Consider the following 19,632-nt stretch of genomic DNA (forward strand, 5'->3'; position numbering starts at 1 on the left):
TTGGAATTTGCTCTTGAGCCTCTACAACAACAGCAAATAATCTCTTAAATCTCTACTTTGTTAAGGACAGACTGCATCTGCTTTGTCTAATGAAGCACCAGAAACAGAAAACCCAACAGCTGAGACTCTTCCTCCACATCCACGAAGGCACAGGCTTTTACCTCCTTCCCTGCAATACGATGCCTCCGCAGACAGAGCTGAACCAACAAATCACATATGGGCTATAAAGGCAGTAGCTTCCTTTAATCTTCCAAGACTAAAGCTTCCCAGGTTTTCCATCCACAGATATTACTCCCCCTCAGCACCAGCCCAGCGCTATCATTTTCTACACCTGAAAAAAAGCCTCAATTTTGGCACTTACTCACAGCCACACTTAATTTGTTTTTACAGCATCCTTTACCCTCCACATCCAGCTTCACACAACGCTAACAGCACCTACTTTAACACACAGGAGCATCTTCCACCACTGAAGACCATGCTACAGTTACTGCGGTATGACTTATTCCCCCCCCAAAAACAGACTTCGAAGAAAACAGCAAACATCTGCCTCAGAGCAATCAAATACCTTGGAGCACTTAAGGGCTCTTTTGGAGAAATCAATATTAACTAACTCAGAGTTTAAAATTGATATATAAAATATATCGTAAAGCCAGGTCCAATTTTCCCCATACCAGACATCTTCCAATTTCATCCAGTTGTTCTTGTAGTGGTTTTATAGGCATACTGTTTGGCTAAAATCTTCCTCAAAACTGATCCGTGCCAATCTGATCACTTCAAGATGGAATAAATCATCTTCCTTGTTAGCTTGTTCCAACAGCTAGCTACTCCCTAGCTAAAAAGCTTCCCATTTCAGTTGGCTTCAGCGTCTAGCTCTCGTTATCGACCTTCCTGGCAGAGCAGGATGCCTTTCAGCATCCCGTGCGCTCGTGGCGGCACGCTAACAGCGCTCAGCACTCCGACGAGCGGAGCAGGATGTGCTTCAGGGAGCCTCGGCGTTCTGCCAGCAGCACGCTCAAAGTGCCAGGCAGCTGCTGCACTTCAGAGGCAGACCTGCGAGCCACTTTCTGCCATGCAAGTGGCAGTTTCTCCATAGATGCAGTGAGCGACTTCAAAAGCAGCTAGTTTAGGCCAGCGGTTTTCATTTGATGCCATACAAGTCAGTCTCTCCCTTCCTGCCTTCACATCGGTTTTGCAACTCCTGTTCGCATCCTCTTCAGTTTTCTGAAATGTTTTCAAAGAGCTGACACCAGAACTGCATACAGACTTCTGTTAAGCAGCCTCAGACTATACGATGCTACCATTCCCTTACCCCTACTTGCCTTTTTATCCCATCCCGGAACTGTTTTACCCCTTTTTACTGATTGCAGAAAAGTCTAGTTTCCAAGATACAGTCCCTACAGCAAGAGATTGGGACCTGACTGAAAGCCTCTAAATATTTAGCTTTGATAGCTGGATTAAAACTAACGTGCTTTTCCTTTTTCTTTTTGAAAACCTACATCGCCAACCCACGTAGAGCTCTCTATGCAGCCACCTTTATTATTTGCTCTTCTGACAGATGAGCTGCTACTGGTTTTGTCAAGCTAGGGTAGGTTCCCCCCCCTTCAATTTCATATGGTCCATTTAAGGCAGCAAATTGCTTATCTCTACGGAATCCCATTAGCAACTGGCTCAGGAAATTAAGTTTCCTTAATAATTTCTTGGGATTTAAATGAATTAATAGTCAGCTGATAATGGTTAAGATATTAATACCGCACAGTGCTTCTTCCTATTTCTTCTTCATTTCTCATACCAGAATATAATTAGAAAAAAAACCTTAAAGAACGAGGAAAATACAACACGCAGGTTATCAATCAACTGTCCTACCATTTCTGTGCACAATCCGCACTTCACAGCATCACACGGTACTGTGGGACACTAGCAGTTATTTCATCCCTCTCAGTTAAAAACAAGCAAGCTTCTTTACGCTCCTTCTTTGCATGTACCACAGTAACAGCACAGTTTGGCAGCTGAACCACAACGACTTGCTCCCCACCACATGCAAGAGGGTATTGGTACAGCTAACCAGACACGCTTGCGTGCTGAGGAGCTGCAGAAACGAGCATATTATTGACAAAAGCACATTACCCACAGAGCTGCATCCACGATACACCATATCCTGTACGTGGCATCGTAACAAATGCACCTACGGTCCCTAATCATCAGTTACCTTGTCGTGCTCCTAGCAGACCACCGGAACTCTACAGGAATTCCCCCACTGCAATCACTTGCCGAGCCAGCACTGGCTCGCTCTTTGGCCACCTCAGATTCCTGAAAATACACCCCGTTACAAGTGTTTTTTCTAGTATTCGATAGACTAAGACTCACTTTATAAGCCTCCTGTGAATACAGACACAATGTTCTGCTTTTTTCCCCAAATACAAACAACACATGCTTGTGAACAGAGATGAAAAGACACTGAAGAGGTGCTGGGCAAGCTTCATCATCCCCACCTGCCTTTGGGAAGGAAACAGAGCCAGGCTCTTGCCTGTTCTTAATAAACTTAAAAGAATGCCTCGTTACTTTGACTATGGGAAAGATACCGTGAGGGGCACAACTAATCAAAATCTAGATCACGGCATTCATGCTGTGCCCCCGTCCCCTTCCTCATCAAACAGGATGGCAGAGTAATTTAGAGAACCACATTTCTCCTTCCTACTTCGTGTCCTTTCTGAAAGCGCCCCTTATTGTATCAGCATTTCATTTCTGCAAATCCTCAGCAAATTACAGAAATGCCACAGAGTTTCTTCTCAAGAGATGATCTGCAGAGATTCCTTGCGTTATTCTGTAGGCACGGAAGGAATTTCTCTGGACTAGAACCTGCTGAATGCGCTTCTCACAAATGCTACTTAGCACGCTTATCGTGGACCGTCCTTTGGGTGCTCTAAGTTGTCTTCAACCCAGATGGCAATCCCAGGTGCCAACAAAGTTAGGGTCATCCTTCGCACAGTCCTGTCTTCCATTGAAATGGAAGAATACAGTGTACAACACCAGCGTGTTTAGTTTCCACTGCCCACAGTACATCTTTCCCGTCCTCCTCCTTGCTAGGAGTCCGAGCAAGCTGGGATTTGCATGGTGCCGGATCCATATATTGACATCCTCACCACAACATGTTCTCTTTAGACAAATATTTTGGATAGACTTCCCTTAATTACCTCTATTTCTAAAAATAAATATCGAACAATAGCTAGCATTCACTTTCCAGGCATAGGCAAAGCATTTTAAGTTGCAAATCATGACTTCAGTAAATTCTTTTGAAAAGATTAGACATTCCTTTGCCAAAATTGCTACAAACATATATAGGAATTAAATATTTGTTTGCCTGACTTGTACTCAGCACTTAACTGCTGACAAAGATACCACCATACACACTGGGGAAAAGAAGAACTATGCCCCATGAAAATGCATACACAAAAAAGAGCAGTCATTAAAGTCATAAATGAAGTTTTAGTATGAATTATATGCAGTTTAATCATTTTAAAGGGTCTTAAAGTGTCAGGCGCCCAACTGACATATCCTTACACAGGGGAAAGCACAAGCATCAGCTAGTTTTGGTGCCTATAACCTAATGCATCTTTATTAAAATTTTGCTCTAAGACTCAAACTTTGATTTTGATAGCTAAAATTGTCAAATGAAAGAAGGTTTACAAAGCATTATGAAAAGATAACGCATTACCTGAAAACAACTGCACAACTGTGATGTGTAACTAATTGCCTGGAAGATCTGAAGCATTAAATTCCTACCCTCGGGGCAACAGATTATCAAATCTAAAACTTCAGGAGTCTGCTTAAAGAGGCACTATCCCATCATGAAACCGTTGAAGCATAAGGTTTCAAGGGTTAAAGCACTGAGTACCTGTCAGGCTGTATTAAGCAATTTCAGAAATACACCAGTCTAAAGCCATTTCAGAGATGCAATTGTCCCTGCCTTTAGCTGATAGCAGCAATGAATTGATGCAGCAACACAGTTGAGACTTTTGCTGAATCGCTACCAAACAAGTGGATTTGAAGACTAGAAAGTCTGCCAGAACTTGCACAGATTCTCCTGTTGCTGTAAGAACAGGAAAAAAAGAGATTGGTTAGATGTTCAATCTGCAAGAGTGAAACACTACACAGGAAAATATTTGTTTTGTCTGCTGAAATCCAGAACTTCACAGCGCTGGGAAACGGAGGCAGCTGAAGAAGAGCCGCTTTAATGACACCCCAGGGGAATACAAAGATAACAATAATTGCAGCTTTGTATCACTGCACATCAACCTGAGCAACTTCTGTTAGGAAGTTCAGACTTTTTTTTTTCCCTCCATGAATTAATGCACAATTGTTTTTTTAACTAAAAATAAATAAATAAAATACAAACAAAAATTACACAGCACTCATGGAAAAAGCATTCATAAAAGAACAATGTGTTAGAGTTGTGAGAACAGGAGGACAGACATGCCTCCTGGAGCAAAAAGGCTGCGTTGTTACCACAAAGCTTTCCCAGTGCAAATGCTACAGGGAAAACAAGCTGAAATCCCGTCCAGCTCTGCAGAGACTTATTTTATTTGTGACACCAGGAGATCACAAATCAGTGTTCTGCCGCTAGACACGCAGATGACTGACACTTTCTGCTCGGACTGGCTTCCAAGCCAAATAATAGTTTTGAGGAAATGATAGCTATGAAAGAACAGCATGTATCCTGCATTTTTCCCTTCAGTAGCAAAAGGCCCCAGTACCAAGAAAAACATAAAGACAGCAGAGGAGCTTGAAGTCAACTGTAACATGTAATTTTTAATGCTTGCTTTGGTGCATCTTAGGCAAAGCACATAGTGATTTTCACTACAAAATAGTCAAACGAAGACAATCTGGTGTAACTAATACTCTGATTACAGAAGCATATTTACGACTCCAAGATCCTCCTTCACCCTTCAAAGGAACACAAAGCAGCAGCAACGCAATAAAATCACCTTCAGTCCTGCAACTTCTTGCTTTACAAAGATCTGTTTATTCAGGAAGGCTCAAATCTAGAAATTCTGGGAAGGTTTTGAGGATGTAAGCCACAACTGGCAGCATTCAGAACTGCTTGCATGCACGCAGTCGTTGCAAACAAACGAGTAAGAAAGCAATTTGTAGAAAAGCATTGCTATGGTTTAGATTAAAGTATTTTTCTATGCACGATATTATATGCAACTATTCTGCCAGCACACACCCTTCCCTTTCTGTTACTACATTGCCACAGCCTGTGGTAAGAGACGACGGAAGAAACCTGCTACGGCAAAAACGAGTGTCTAGTTTTGCCAGCTCAAGAGGAAAATAAATAGTCAAATACTAGCACCACGGAGTGACGGATCGACACGGTGCAAGTGTTAGCGGTACGGCTGAAAACTGGGACACAGCAAGCCTCAATTCCTGAGCAGGCTGCTTTTTTACCTCGTGTACTCCAGTAGAACAAGGCAGTAAAACAGCAGCGAGAGCTAAGCAGCGCATACATGTTTTAAATATTGAATGCAAAATGAGAAGGAAAAATCTCTTTAAAAACCTGTAAGTAGAGTTTTGACGTTTTTCTCTCCAGAAAGACATTTTTCAGCGCATTTTTCTAAAAAGCTCAGCAAAGGCACCTCGCTGATGCCTACAATAGGCCAACTAGGACAAAACCTCATGACCCCTGGCACCCCTTACCCATGACAAAAGAGCACCGAGTAGAGGACCACGAGACAAGCAGTTGGCAAGGGATAGGAGTGGGGAGGTGTGCTGGGAGGCAGAGTAACTGCGGAAGGGCTTATTACTACCTACATATCGTATTTATTTTCAGAAGATGCACAGCAGATTACGTGTAAGGGGAAATGACAAACTGCAAGCTTCTTTTTCACCTTATTTCCACATTATATGTCATCTCAACATAAAAAAAATATTAGAATACATTCTTTTAACACTGTTACAACCAGACCCTGCATGCCAGTTATTAAAGTATTTAATGCAATATATCCCCCCACCCCCCAAAATTTTGAATGCTTTAAAATCCTGGCACCTTGGAACTAGCTCCCAGCCTAGCAACTCCGCAGCGATTCGCGCAGAGCGCCACATCAGAAAGCAAGCCTTTGCCCTGTCTACACACACAACCAACCCAACTGCATGCTTCACGACAAGACAACCAGCCCCAGACGGGTATCGATCTCAGTTTCTGCCAAAAGCACTTTAATATAACCACATACCCTGTTTTTAAAGGTAAGGGCTTCCCACCCCCAGTAGAAAGTGCAATATATACTCAGCCAGCAAGGCGCAATCATAAATCAGAGTAATACAGTGCTGACCGCACCGAGACATTCGGTAGGCTTTCAGTCTTTCTGCTCCGCATGCAATTGTTTGCTGTTGACAACGTTATGTTAGCCTGGCATCAAAGAATAACCTCATTCCACTCCGTCTTCTACTAGTCTGCAGGAAAAAGCACTCAGACACCACGCTGGCTGGTCAGCTGGCACTAAAGCAGCAGATTTAAATGCATCAGAGATGCTTCATGAAAAAGGGTTACAACTGGAAATTACTCGCTTCCACGCCTCGGCTGCAAGTTACCTTCAGCACTAGTCATGTACTGTGGGAACAAGATGAGCGAGGTATCTAGACTAATGCATAAATAAAACAAAGATAAAAGGAAGTGCATAAGCAGCAAACCATCATGTCAAATAAAAGTGAACGCTCTGGACAGCAATTGAATTGAGACTGCAAATCCTTACTACTGAAATGAGGAAGTTTTCATTTTAAAGAAAATCTACTTTTTATCTTCATTGTCCTTCAAATACACGTTGATGCACAACCTGAAAAGTTACACAAGTGACACAGAAGATACATTATGTACCTGTAACAAACATTACTGAGTGCTCTCTCCTTCCTGTTAACAGAGCCTGAGAAACCCAAGACTGAAGCAAATCTTGAGCCACTGAACAGAGCGAGGGAGCCGAGGCACCTGTGATTTGTCATCTTTCACTCACGCTAATAATTCAGTTCACAAATTGCCAAATGAAAGAGCAGTGAAAGCCAGTAAATCACTGTATTTAGGACAGAGCATCCGGCTAATAAAGCCAGCCCCAAACATGAACAGAGCTATGAATGTTTAATAAACAATTCTGGGTGTGACATTTCCTTGCAGAAGACTTCCTAGAGTTCAGAACAAGGAGAACCTGAATCATGGCAGGAATACATAGGGAAAAAAAAAAGACTCTGCAGATGTTCCTCGACTGTTTGGCAGAACAGCTACTGAAGGACAACAGGTTGCATAAGGCTCCCCAGAATGTCAGACAGCCCCTGCACCCAAACTTGCTCGAGTTCCTTCCGGAGTCACCTTCAGCTGTGGCTAAGCCTGAGATTACAACAGGTGAATTGAAGCGACCTTCCATACGTGCCTGATGCCTAAGCTGCTACTGAGCCAGCGGAGCCTTGAGCAAAGCTTGCCGTAAAACAGCGTACGCTGCTTGGCCGAGCCTCCTTCACCGAGACAGCAACTCCAACTCAGGCTTGGGCATCTCCACGTGCTGCAAGTGTCGACAGAGGCACGAGCATCAGACAGCCCCAGTCACAGCGGCCTCAACACCCCAATCGCCGCCTTAAGCAGGAGCTGCTGAAACAGGCAGGCTGCCAAAGCGCTGGACTACCTCCGTTGTACCTACCTCTGAGCACTGCTGCAGGGTTTTGTCTTCAGCTAGCACACAGTGGCTTATTCAGAGCAGCGCTAGGCAGGGCTGATATGCTTACAGCTGGGAGCAAGATACTTGGGTGTCAGAGATCAGCTAATACACTAATAATGCTCTGCCACCAACACTGGAGCTACGCACCGTGCGCCAGACTGAAACAGGCAGGATTACTGCTTCGTGAAAGCTGTAATGTCTGCTTGTTGAGGCAGAACTATCGTTTCCCAGTATTTGCATAGCCTGCAACCCTACCTGAGGCAGATATACTGTTTGTTACATTCCTTTTTTTTTTTTTTTAAAGTGATTTGTTTGAAGCCATCTAAACCTTTGACCTAGGAAGATGTCTCTGCGCTCCCCTTTCAAAGCACGCATTTGAGTACTTCTAAAGCTACACGTGGTTACCTTCATAGTCACGAAATAAAACAAGTTACTACTTCAGTCTGAAAAAGCCTCAGTGTATTCGTTCAGTCACGGTATAGGATGGTGTTCCCTTGTCATCAGTATTTGGTATTCATATGTACATACCTGCACACACAGTCACCATCATGCCTAAAGTTTAAATCAAACTATTTTCTACACAAAACTGAGTGTTGTCAGAGAAAAGTCAGGGCCTTACTTCTTCATCTTAGCAATAAAATCTTCATCTGGAAGAGGATGCGACTGCAGAAAGGGGAAACTCCTCCTAAAGGTTTCATCACTTGATTAAGTGATGAAATGCCTCTGCTTTACCACCGCTATCGCACAAATGTTGATTTCCAAAGCCTTGGACAGTGTTTCACATCAGAAGTCTATATCCAGTGAGCAGAGCCACAAAACAAGGCAAACTGAAATGAAAGCAGACAGGACAGCGGGAAGTACGCAGATACCAAAAGAGAGATTATCAATCCTAGAGCGCCATGGATTAGAATTTAAGCTTGGATGCTACAAAGTACACGTGGGAGGAGCAAACCTGATCTGTCAGGATTTGGGGATGTTCCTCAAGCCCAGTCCTTGAGAAAAAGCCTTCTGAACTTGAACGTCTGGAATTAAAGCCCTGCAGCAAACAGGAAGAAAAGCGTTCTGCCAAAGGATATAACTGTTAGATTGTAAAGGGGTTTTGTCCGACATCCAGTGCTGGAACAAAGTACGCTACTGTAGGTCAAACAAAGAGCATATACTCCTGTTTAAAGTTAAAGAACCCTCTACCCGAGTTTTACAATAACAAGTTTATTTCCATTGATTTAAAGCCACGAATCCTTTCTGTCAAAAAAGCTGTATTATTTAAAAAACGATTTGAATGCTTTCTTTTTTAAGCAGTATTATTTAAGAAATGATTGGAACGCTTCCATTTTTTTTTCCAAATCCCTAAAATATTTCTACAGCAAAAGCCATAAAAGCAGTTTACAAAAAATTATGCTAAACATACATTGCACCATCTACATCTGCACATTACACAGATATTTCACAGAAACACTTCTGGAAAAAGATTTCAAGTTAATGAATGGAGCTACTGTGACTCAAGAGACAGATTTTTCACAATCTACTTGAGATCTTTAGTAAACGTAAACATCCAAGGGAATTCAGATATGCAACTTTTCCTCTTTGAAATCCTTCTTTATTTTCCAGAAAAAAGAAGTTCCCCAGGAAGAGTCCTGTGTTTTTACATGCAGCACGAGGTGTGTAACACACACAGCTCTAGCACTATGTGCTACTCTAGTACAAGGATACTCAAATGCTACGTTGCAGAACAAAAATATATTTAACAAGTAAACCATAGCTGGTCCTTCTCAGTTACAGTCAAGATTGTATGAGTGACATTTTAAGAGAACAGGGGCAGTCTCTGCAATAAATTGCCAACATTTTGACTTACAGCTTATTTTATTACACTACAACAGCAAGAGAGTCATTTTTGTGATTAAACACCACAGAAGAATACGAGAAAGCTTTGAGGGGGAGGGAGAAGTTAGGAAGAACACTTTATGAGCTATTAGTTTTGCAATCCAGCTTTCCAAAGCCAGTTTTTCATTTGGAACAAAATAAGAGCAGCTGCCCGCGCTGAAGTGAGGTCAGCTTTGTTCCTGCCTGCCTCCCACCTGGACCACCAAGGCACTGCCTCATTGCTGACCCGCAGCACTGGAGGATTCTTTGGTGGGCTGAAGCAGCGAGAAAATGGCGTGGAAGACTAAATGCTAGCATGCAAAAACACAGAGGAAAGGAGGAAAACGTTTCTGTATGTCTTAATATTATAAAGTTCAGACAAAAGACTCCCTGTGATGACCAGCATCAAAAGTAACCCACAAAGCCCACCCCAAGTTCATTTCAGTCATCCTGCAAGTTTTGCGGGTTTGTAGTCATCCACTGTCCTATTCAACATTTCCTCCAAACCTGCTCTGGTAGAAAATTAAGAAACTAAAGTTTGGATATATGAAGTAGTACCATCAAATGTGAACACCAGAGAAATCCTATCTAAAGAAATCCAGACATTCTTGTTGAAGATTTTTTGACCATTCGTGCAACACAAAAGAACTTTTGCTTCAGTAACATTTCGCCACCACTCTCAAACCTCAAGCTGAAAACTATACCCTTCCCTCACTTTTTCATAACCACATCATCTCCTTAATTACCTCCTCTGGAATTCTGGACTCTGAAGGAGGCTGCATGCTAAACAGATGCACAGACAGAATGCTGCGAAGGGAAGAGCTTCAAAGAGAGGTCGGGTGTTTATCTGCGCAATCGGCTTACGTCCCTCCGTCCAGTGAGACTCCAAGCAAGACGAGGTGGAGACCCAGTTGCGGGGAAAAGGCTCCCAGGCTCCACAGTTCAGCAAAGGACTAAAGGTCAGCCTTAACCAGGTGCTGCATCTAGGCACGAACAGGAACATCTAGGACAGAACATGGAGCCAGAAGCGTGCCCAGATGGTCAGGAAAGCCAGTGGCCTTGGACATCAGAAAGAATTTCTTCATGGAAAAAGCAGTCAAGCACAAGAACAGGCTGCCCAGGGTAGCGGTGAAGTCCCCATCCCTGGAGGCACTGAAGCGATGTGGGGACGCGGCATTGAGATGTGGGGACAGGGCTTAGTGACGGGACTTGGTTGGTCAGGCAGACTGTTAGCCTTGATGATCTTGAAGGTCTTTGCCAGCCTAAATGACTCTAGGATTCTGTATTTTGGCAAATGTTATATTACAATGGTACCATGTGACTGAGGCCAATCCTGGGAGCTGAACCATTCTGAAGGCACAGAGTCTACAACGGTCTTAATACAGCTATGAGAGTATCACACAACTCAATATCACAAAAGCTTTGGATATTTATGGGGAGTGTCTGGTCCTACGCGTTTACTCTTGGCGATGAGAAAACATATCTCGTTCAAGAATGCATGCAACTTATGAGGACAGGGAGGGAAAAGATGGAGTAAACTCTAGATTCAGCTGAAAATAAGTCTGAGAAACAGCAGCTCTTTAGGAAAAGCACTGTCTTGGGAAAGGGACAGGAGCTCTTATCTCTAGATGCTGTAACCCCTACCCCAAAACCAGCTTCTATGGAGAATCCCTCAAAGAGATGGAGTAAAGCAAGCTGCAGCAGGTTCAGAAACAAGGTGAGCATCGGGGATGTTAACATGCAAGTTCTGGTCCCATGAAGTCCTGATCCCCATAAGTGTGAACCTACAAAAGAAGGCATCTCCGCAGTTAAACTTAACTGAATCTGAGATTAACCGGCAATAAAAATAGAAGTTTGCCTTGCTGCAGAGCAAGCATAAAACCTGGTCTTTATCACCAGGAGGAGTTTAGTGTTCTTTTCACATTCCCCTGCTCTTGAGGGCATCCTTAACTGAAGCTGAGCGTTCCTGTTTCAGACACAAGAGCTATTCAAGCTGCAAACCGGGAATGCTTTGTCATCTAATCATCCCATCAGCTGAGAGGTCTTAGAGGAGAAACAATTCTGCAGGAACCAGAGCACCTTTGGTCTCACGGGAGCCACGTAAAAATAAGTAAATCAGGGCTATGTTTGTTTCTCCTTTCTCTGTCCTGGAGGAGAGCAGAAGGGGAAGAAAAACATCTCAGTATCTTAAACCTGGAAAACAGGAACAATTCCCAGGGAAATCTTGTTCCCAGAGCTAACAACCAAGGCAGAGAGCAGCACCTCAGAAGTCGTCCAGCCCAAGACAGATCACTGTTAAGACACTGGTCCCATTCCACGAGCAGCCAGAGAAATGCCAGGCGAGTAATCAGAGTGAGAGTTTTAGGGGAGGAAATGCAAATCCGACTTCAGTGCAACAAATCCAGTTTCTCAACTTGACAGGGAGCAATACCTCTCCTTGCTTGCCAATATCAAAAAGCAAAGATAGGAGAGATCATCCATCACTCCCTGACTGCGGTGAGCTCGGTGGAGGAGACAGAACTCAGAACTCGCACTGATAGATAGTTGGAGGAAAACTGAGTACTGCAGAACCGAGCAAGTTGGCAGTGCTGGGCCTATAATTAGCTTCCTCGAGTCAGAGCGATAGGCATCTGCTGTTACTGAATTAGAAGGCCAAAGTATATATTACCACACACATTATCTCACAGCAGGCATCTGCAGAGTCCTGAAGTTCCTGAAGTTCTGGCAGAATCACTACGGACAGGAGACATATGCAGAATTTAAAGGCGGGTCTGTACACAACACACACAGTCTCATAAAGAGGTCACGTAAGTACGAGGTATGGTGTGGAAGCAACGGCTGGACAAGCTGGTTTCTACAGAAGGCCACCTCATGGGATGACCCAAAAAAGATAGTGACCTTGTGGAAGTAAATCCTTAGTGCTACGGAATTCTGAGTTGCTCCTATGACCTCCAAACACTGATTATTTTTGTTAACACTGAAGAGCTTGGAGGGTTCAGCGAATGAAGCATTATTGTAAGAGCTTTGCTATGGCTACATCCCTTCCAAAGTGATCGTCCTGATAAAGTACTCCCCATTTTCTAAAAATCTTTGTGACATCTTCGTTGTTGAATAGGAACAAAACTGCAGAACCCCAAAACGAAGCAGTCCTACATCTAAAATAAAGCAAAAACACTTCTCAAAGACCCACAAACAGCAGAAACAGGAATCTCATAGCCTCAAAATTCAGTCACCCCTCTAGCACTTGTAGTGAACAGATGAAATTAATTGCTCCTTTTACAGATGTTGTAAGACACCCCCCACAAAGAAACTTCGATTTTGTTCTTTCCACCAACAAAACCTCAAAGCACTCTGGAAAATAACTGTTTTCAAATTTGTAAAACAGGAATAGCAGCGCTTTGTTTCTTTGAAAAGTTTCTGTTGGCCCATGAGGCTTCAATCGCTTCCTGTGTTTTCCAAATAATTGCTCCTCTCAACAAACCCTTAAAACACAGGAGTCTCATCTACCGTTTGATGCAGTTCCAGCTCCTCTGCTCCAGGACAGCTGCTCCGTACTGCTGTGACTGAGTACACGCTACCTCATTTTTCCAAAATACAGCGCTTTAGCCATTTAAGGCAATTTCCCTGAGACACCACAGTTTGGGTTACCAGAAAAAAAAAAACACATCCATTATTGGCTGCGCGCTCCTCTTTTCACAGCTTCTTCTTCTGCACATGAAACCACCTATGCACATATTAGCAACAAACGCTCCAGGAACTTTCAATTTCCCTGAAAGATGGCAATACAAGCACAGTATGCAGACGGCCGTATGCTTCTTCCCAGCGCCAGAACATCTGCCTTAGCTCTGCGGTACACATCTCGGGCAAAGACAGGCTCTCTGCGTAACGCGTGCCATAAATCCGCATTCTGCACAGCCTAGAATCCAGCCGTCTCTCTCCCTGCGGGTGCTTTGCAGTTCAAACCTAACGTGTGAGTCGCACTTCAGGTCTGTGTAAAGCCCCCCCGCGACAGGGGTGAGGAAGCACGTTTCCAAAACAGAAGCTGGGAATTCCTGTAGTATAGATGCTCCCAGTCCCAGATGCTGCTAGCAGTTGTAAACAGGCACCAGGTTGTTCGATAATCGTGCTGCAGCACAGCCAAACCAAACCCTAGAACGCAACAGCAGGTTGTCACTGTCTGTGGCACTCGGGGGAGGTTCTCGCTTTGTAGTGCCAACGTGCGATGATGTGTTTTCTCCTACAGAAAGCTCAAGGAGCAGCACACCACCACACAGACTCATTTGATCACAACCCTGACTCCGGTTCTCTCTTAACCTTTCAGAAGCTAGGACTAGCCCATGCACCTCTAAGACCAGATCCATCCCAGGCAATTAAGAGCATGAATAAAGGAAGCGTGTGTAACAGGACAGCTTCACCACTACACTAGATGGTCCAAACTTTCCACTCTAAATCGGGGACAGGGGTGTTTATGTGCTGGGGTGTGGACGGACTTGCAGAACCCACTCAAACTGGAAGAAGTTAGTTTCAAACAAGTCACGCCATCTGAAGCAGCGAAATTATCATCTTTCAGTCAAATAAGTGGCTCTGCTGCCAGAAGCACAGATCCCAGTGGTAGCTTTCCCAGTGGCTAGAGCAGCTGAAGACCTTGCCCCGACTGGCAGCAGAGGTTTGCAACATCTGATCTCCCGCTGCAGCTTTACGCTCACCTGGGATGCACAGCCTCCAGCTCCCCCAGCTATCCGGTTCCATGAGGCTGAACTCCCCCAGGTTATTTCTGGCAGGGTAAAGGAAGCTGTGAACCGATTGTGCTGTGGCAGGATACAGCCTGGCTCCCTATGGAAAAAGAAACGGGAGTGCCTGGGGGGAAACACAACGCACAGCACACCTTCAGCGCTTCCTTCTTCCACGTCCAAAGGACACTCAAATTCAAGAAGAATCTCCTCTAAATCTTGATTTATAGCAGATGTAGTTTAAACAGTTTACAAGGAAAGCATTTTCTGATCTTTTGTCTACCCTCTGAAGGGAGAGCATGAAAAACAAAAACAATGTTAAGTCATAAAAAAAGTAATTGTAGTCCTCAGCAATTTTAATTCCCCTTCCTTCACTAAGCATCTGGTTTTTGTTAGGAAACATTGTAAAGTGATTTTCCAAAACCTTTGACATGCATTCGGTTCAATAGGTCCCAAAAGCCTAGGAAGGAGAGCATCAAACAAAGTAAGTTATTTATTAAACCATACCAATGAAACGGGTCTAACCATTTTCTTCTGCTTACCCATGCCCTACTGTTTTCCAGAGCAAAGGGGTAGGGACTGCACATGCTAGGATGATGCTCATTTAGTAGGAAAGGACACTCAACGCTAAGGAAACCCTTATTCAAGCACATGAGCCAGGAAAAAACTGCCTCCGCGCAACTCTGGACTTTCAAGACACATGTGATTAAGTTACCTCAGAACAAGTTAGCGCTCCACGAATTGATTACACCAAAAATAAGCCCAAGAGCAAAGAGACAAGCCACTGACACGTAGTGCCCCCTTTGCAGCAGCCAAGCTTTACAGCTCTCATCCCGAAGCAGCACCAAAAGCTGCAAGCTCCAAAAGGATCAGGGGCCTTTTTGCTCAGAATTCACGGAGTGCATCAAAGCACGCGCAATAATCTGCATTAGATAACTAATCGCAAGAATCCTACGCGTTCCTTTTCTCCAGTCACTCAAAGCACACACTGCAGCTCTCTCCCCTGACCTGATAATTACTCGTATGGCTGCATTTTGTTCTTTTCCAGTAGCAGCATGAAACTTGATGTGAGCTGCAGGAACCCAGCCAGTGACTACACAAGCTGCTGTTGTGATAGCACAAGGCAGAAGCCAGCTCGGCAGGTAATTGGACTTGAAGTCAGAAAGATCTTTCCCAGTCAGCTTGAAACGGTAATTTCATAGGGGAAAAATACATTGTCTTTATCTACCGCAGGTTACCAAAGGAAAACTTTTATCCCAAGGCAGACAAAAAATACCAAGTCGTACCTCCACAAAAAGGATATTAAAGGTAGATTTATTTTTTACTCTGTACTCTGCAGCAATTCAAAGGACATTTCCAATCTGCTATCAAGTCAGCGTTAATATCTAACAAGAAAGTTTGGGTATCAAAACACAGCAACCCATTGTTAGAAAGGAGTACTTCTGGTACTTGCTGGTTATATTTTCCTGCCCATTGAGTAAAATGCACTGGAAGGTCTCACGTAGCAAGTAAGCTACTACTGTAGTTATAGTTCATTCCTATATACTGCTACAATAGAATTCATTCATGCTTCCCGAGTAATCCTAGGGAAACCTGGGGGGCTAACGTCAACCACTTAACTCCCGTGCACAGTTCATGTCTCCAAAAGGCATACTTCGAGTAACTCGAGCGCATGAAGCACTTCATTTTTCTAACCTACGCACCCATGAAAGCGGTTCCAAAGCATTAGAAACCCATAAAGAAACCTAAAGGCAGAAATAACTAGTCGTGGGCAATGACATCACTTGGGCGTTCGGTAGTGCCAGTAACCGCACTGCTGGTGCCAGGTGCCAGCAGCCCGCACCCGGGCAGAACTGGAGGAGTCATCTCCCACCGTGCCAGGAGAAGAACCGCAGGTAGCAGCAGCCAACAAGGAGCTCGTGTTGGCTGTGATGAGGAGGAAAAAGGAGCTTGCACAGCGGGAAAGCATTAACCTAACAGCCCGCTGAACCAACAGATTGGATGTGTATGGGAAGATGCACATCTCTGCTTGGCAGAAAATGGGATCAGGGTCTTATTTAGACAGGGCGTATTAGTCACCCACTTAAGATCTGTAAGACAGACATACCGTCCTCAAACATTGTTCTAAGCTGGTTTTGTTTTCAGCCAGACACCTCTTTCCCCTCTTTCCTTGCCAGATATACATACTTATATACCCCAGATGAAAAACAACACCCACCCACAAAACAAAGAAAAAACACAAGAAACCCAGAAAATTCTATTTTAACATCTCATCCTTCCCAGGTCATTATAGTGAGGGTGGATGTAACTTTTCATGAAGTTCCACAGTCACTGGAAAATTTCTGCCTAAGTAAAGCCTGTAACCCTATCACACACCAGCAGACCCAGATCTGAGCTTCATGGCATTAACTATTACATATGAAAGCAACAGTTAAACTCAACCAAATAAAAAAAAATTAACAAAATTAAAGGCTTTTTGTCTGGTTGAGTTTATTCGCTGTTGCTTTCACAAGCTTGACAATAAAACCCCGCAATTCTAACTATGCCATGATGAGCTATGGACAAACTTGCACCTAAGATCTGAGTAGTCACAGAAGGTTTTCATGGCTCGTACGATCTTACCTGGTGACAGACTTCCTCTTCATCAGGAGATCCAAGCCAATGCAAGTAATGGCCTCTCCTGTTCTACATTCAAGTTTTAAGAAGAGTGAGGATACACTGTTTTGTGACTTGATGATTTTGATACAGTCATATACCGCAAGCCGGGAGACAGCCTAAGAGTTTTCTTGCAATACAACCGATTTTGGCCCTGCTGGAAAAGCCTGTCTCCAACAAACGGCCTGAGCTTTGGAAAAGAATGACACCAGAAAATTCCCTGAATGGTGCCTAAGCACAGAGTTAATAAAACAGTTTCTGAAGTATGTAACATTGAAAATACGTATGCATACTTTTTCAGTACTCTGAAAAAAAACTTGTGACTTATTACCCCATGTATTGCTTTCCCCCAGAATATATCCATACATCCTCAGAAATCCTCAGAAGGCCAAACAACTCCAAATTATCTTTTTCAGCACCTCCAGAAGGCAGAGTGGCAAAAAACAAGCACTCCGGGGGAAAAAACAAAAAGGCACTGATTCATATGCAATTATCCCAGCTAAATTTACTGTTGAAACCATTGCTATTCCAGCTGTCCTTGACACCTGCATAGCAGGGACAATGGAACATGACAAGTACGCTCTTATGATCTATTGCAGTTTTCAAGCTGACATGCTAACTTAAAATTGGTGACAGTCAACAGTTCTTGAGCTGCTGCATTAACAGAATTAGCACAAAACCAGCTAGGCAGAGCATTCAAGGATCCATGCCACAGCAGCGACAAAGCAGATGGAGACAGAGCTTTATCCACCACCAAAAAAGTATCAGTAGCCCAGGAATAACGTGGTTCTTTCTACTCAAAGATTCAGTTCACACAGTGACAAACATGCAAAGTAAAACAGAGAACTCATATCTGAAAAGGTACAAGGGAGCATGTAAAGGAGGAAACTTGTAATATCCTGTGCAGTACATGTTCCCACTGTTTTTTCTTCTTCCCTAAACAAGAATTAAACTGAAAGATTGAGAGCAGAACAAAGATTTTTTTAAGGTCAAGTTGCACATTATTTTCCAAGAACAAAGCATCTCACTGTCTATTCTGTAATTCCCTGCATTTCTGGAATCATTTACAGAAGTTGTGTGCAGAAGCCGTTCCTGGAAAAACAGATTTAGACTCTGGTGTCTAGGATGTCAGAAAAGCCTAAGAAAAAGTGTTTTAAAACGTAATGTCATCTCTGTGCATCTGAAAGAGCACTAACTGAAATCCACTGCATCACTGTGCTGGCACACATCCACCAGCCTTGCCCCAGACAACAGTATAAATACACAAAAGCTCTTTTATGAGGGTTCAGATAAAGTGCAAAAGAATACATTCAACCTGACATAGCCACCTGAGTCCAGATCCTCGAAGGAAACACCTCAATGTCTCAGGCCCTGTGCTATCTTTATAAGGACATTAATTTGTACAGCACATATTTTATCTGCACTACAATAACAAAGTAGATGTACATTAACCAGATTCCTTGTGGTGTCTGTCAGGTGTTTAAATATTTTGAAAATCAAATGCCAAAATACTATCTGAAGTCCAAATGCTTAAGATTATCCAGTGCAAGTATGTGTACACTTCCATCAACTATGTGAAACGTGTTTTTTTTTAAATTTATTAAATTTTTAAGAAACAAACCAGGGTTGCCAACATACACACAGATAATACAGGCCTATTTCGAAAGTTGATTTCATCAAAAAGATTTAACTCACCTATACTTTTATTTTAAGAATATGAATGCTGAAAAATATTTACACAAACCCAAAAGACTACATATTCATCTACGCTATGCAAGCCCTGTAAAGTCTTGAAAAAAACTGATATAGTACATTTTGACATGCTTGGGTGGGCGCTATGCGTGGCATGTATTATGAAAGAAAACAACATATACGATGCATTAAACAATACTCTTCTCTTAACCACGTTAGAGAGCACACTTAAGAGATCAGAGTATGGTGCCCCTCTCCCCAATACATATTTTGGGGAAGTGATGTATACCTTGCATAAGCCATCCATTTTTGTGAGGGTCACCAGAGGACTGACCTACGGTTTGACCAGAACTCTACTTACTTTTTGCTCCTGGCAAAAATGGTTTGAGAGAGGTTAAGATGACTTTTTGCACCATGAAACGCATTCTACCAACAGAACTTTAACCAAGACAATTCTGTATGTTAATAAGTTACTATGTTAATATATTTATTGTAATACTTTTCCTTCTTTCCCTACACTAGGCCTCAGGTGAAAATATACACAATATTATTAGCAACAAAAATGAACGGCCTATAGGAATCACTGAGTTTTTGTTTCATTTTTTGTTGTTGTTTTTTTTGTATTTTGTTTAAAAACACTATTTGAGTTATCTTCCTGAAGAGGAAACACACACTAATCCTATACTCCAGTGAAAAAGAAATAAGCACTACTTGTGTTTGCATCACATGACTATTCTATGACTCGAATAAATCCATCAGCTTTCTGAACAAGGGCAGAAGGGTCAGATTAACTCATACCTGAGGTTAAGGACTATTTTAAATAAGTAACTGGATTAAAGATACACATCTCTACCAAGAAAATCCAGTGCAGACTTCATCAGAACAAGTATCTGACCACCATGGAATGAACCAACAGCAAGGTAAATCAGGTAGCTGTGATACATGAGTTGTTCTCAACCCAGGATCACTAGGAAAATAAAATCTGTCTCACTGCTGCATAC

General features: G+C 43.0%; 1 protein-coding gene and 1 long non-coding RNA gene across 3 annotated transcripts in view; both read right to left on the reverse strand.

Annotated features, from left to right (window-relative positions):
* PELI2 (pellino E3 ubiquitin protein ligase family member 2) overlaps window positions 1-19,632 on the reverse strand; it is a 76,688-nt gene that overhangs the window by 32,232 nt on the left and 24,824 nt on the right. The window lies entirely within an intron of this gene.
* LOC308196214 lies at window positions 1,063-19,621 on the reverse strand. The gene is made up of 2 exons (XR_013952128.1): window positions 14,261-19,621; window positions 1,063-13,703 (listed from the first exon to the last, which is right to left on the reverse strand). It is a non-coding gene; the product is annotated as an uncharacterized lncRNA (long non-coding RNA).

This window comes from Anser brachyrhynchus, assembly GCF_964034855.1.
Source record: "Anser brachyrhynchus genome assembly, chromosome: 5".
In the NCBI taxonomy this organism is placed as follows: domain Eukaryota; kingdom Metazoa; phylum Chordata; class Aves; order Anseriformes; family Anatidae; genus Anser; species Anser brachyrhynchus.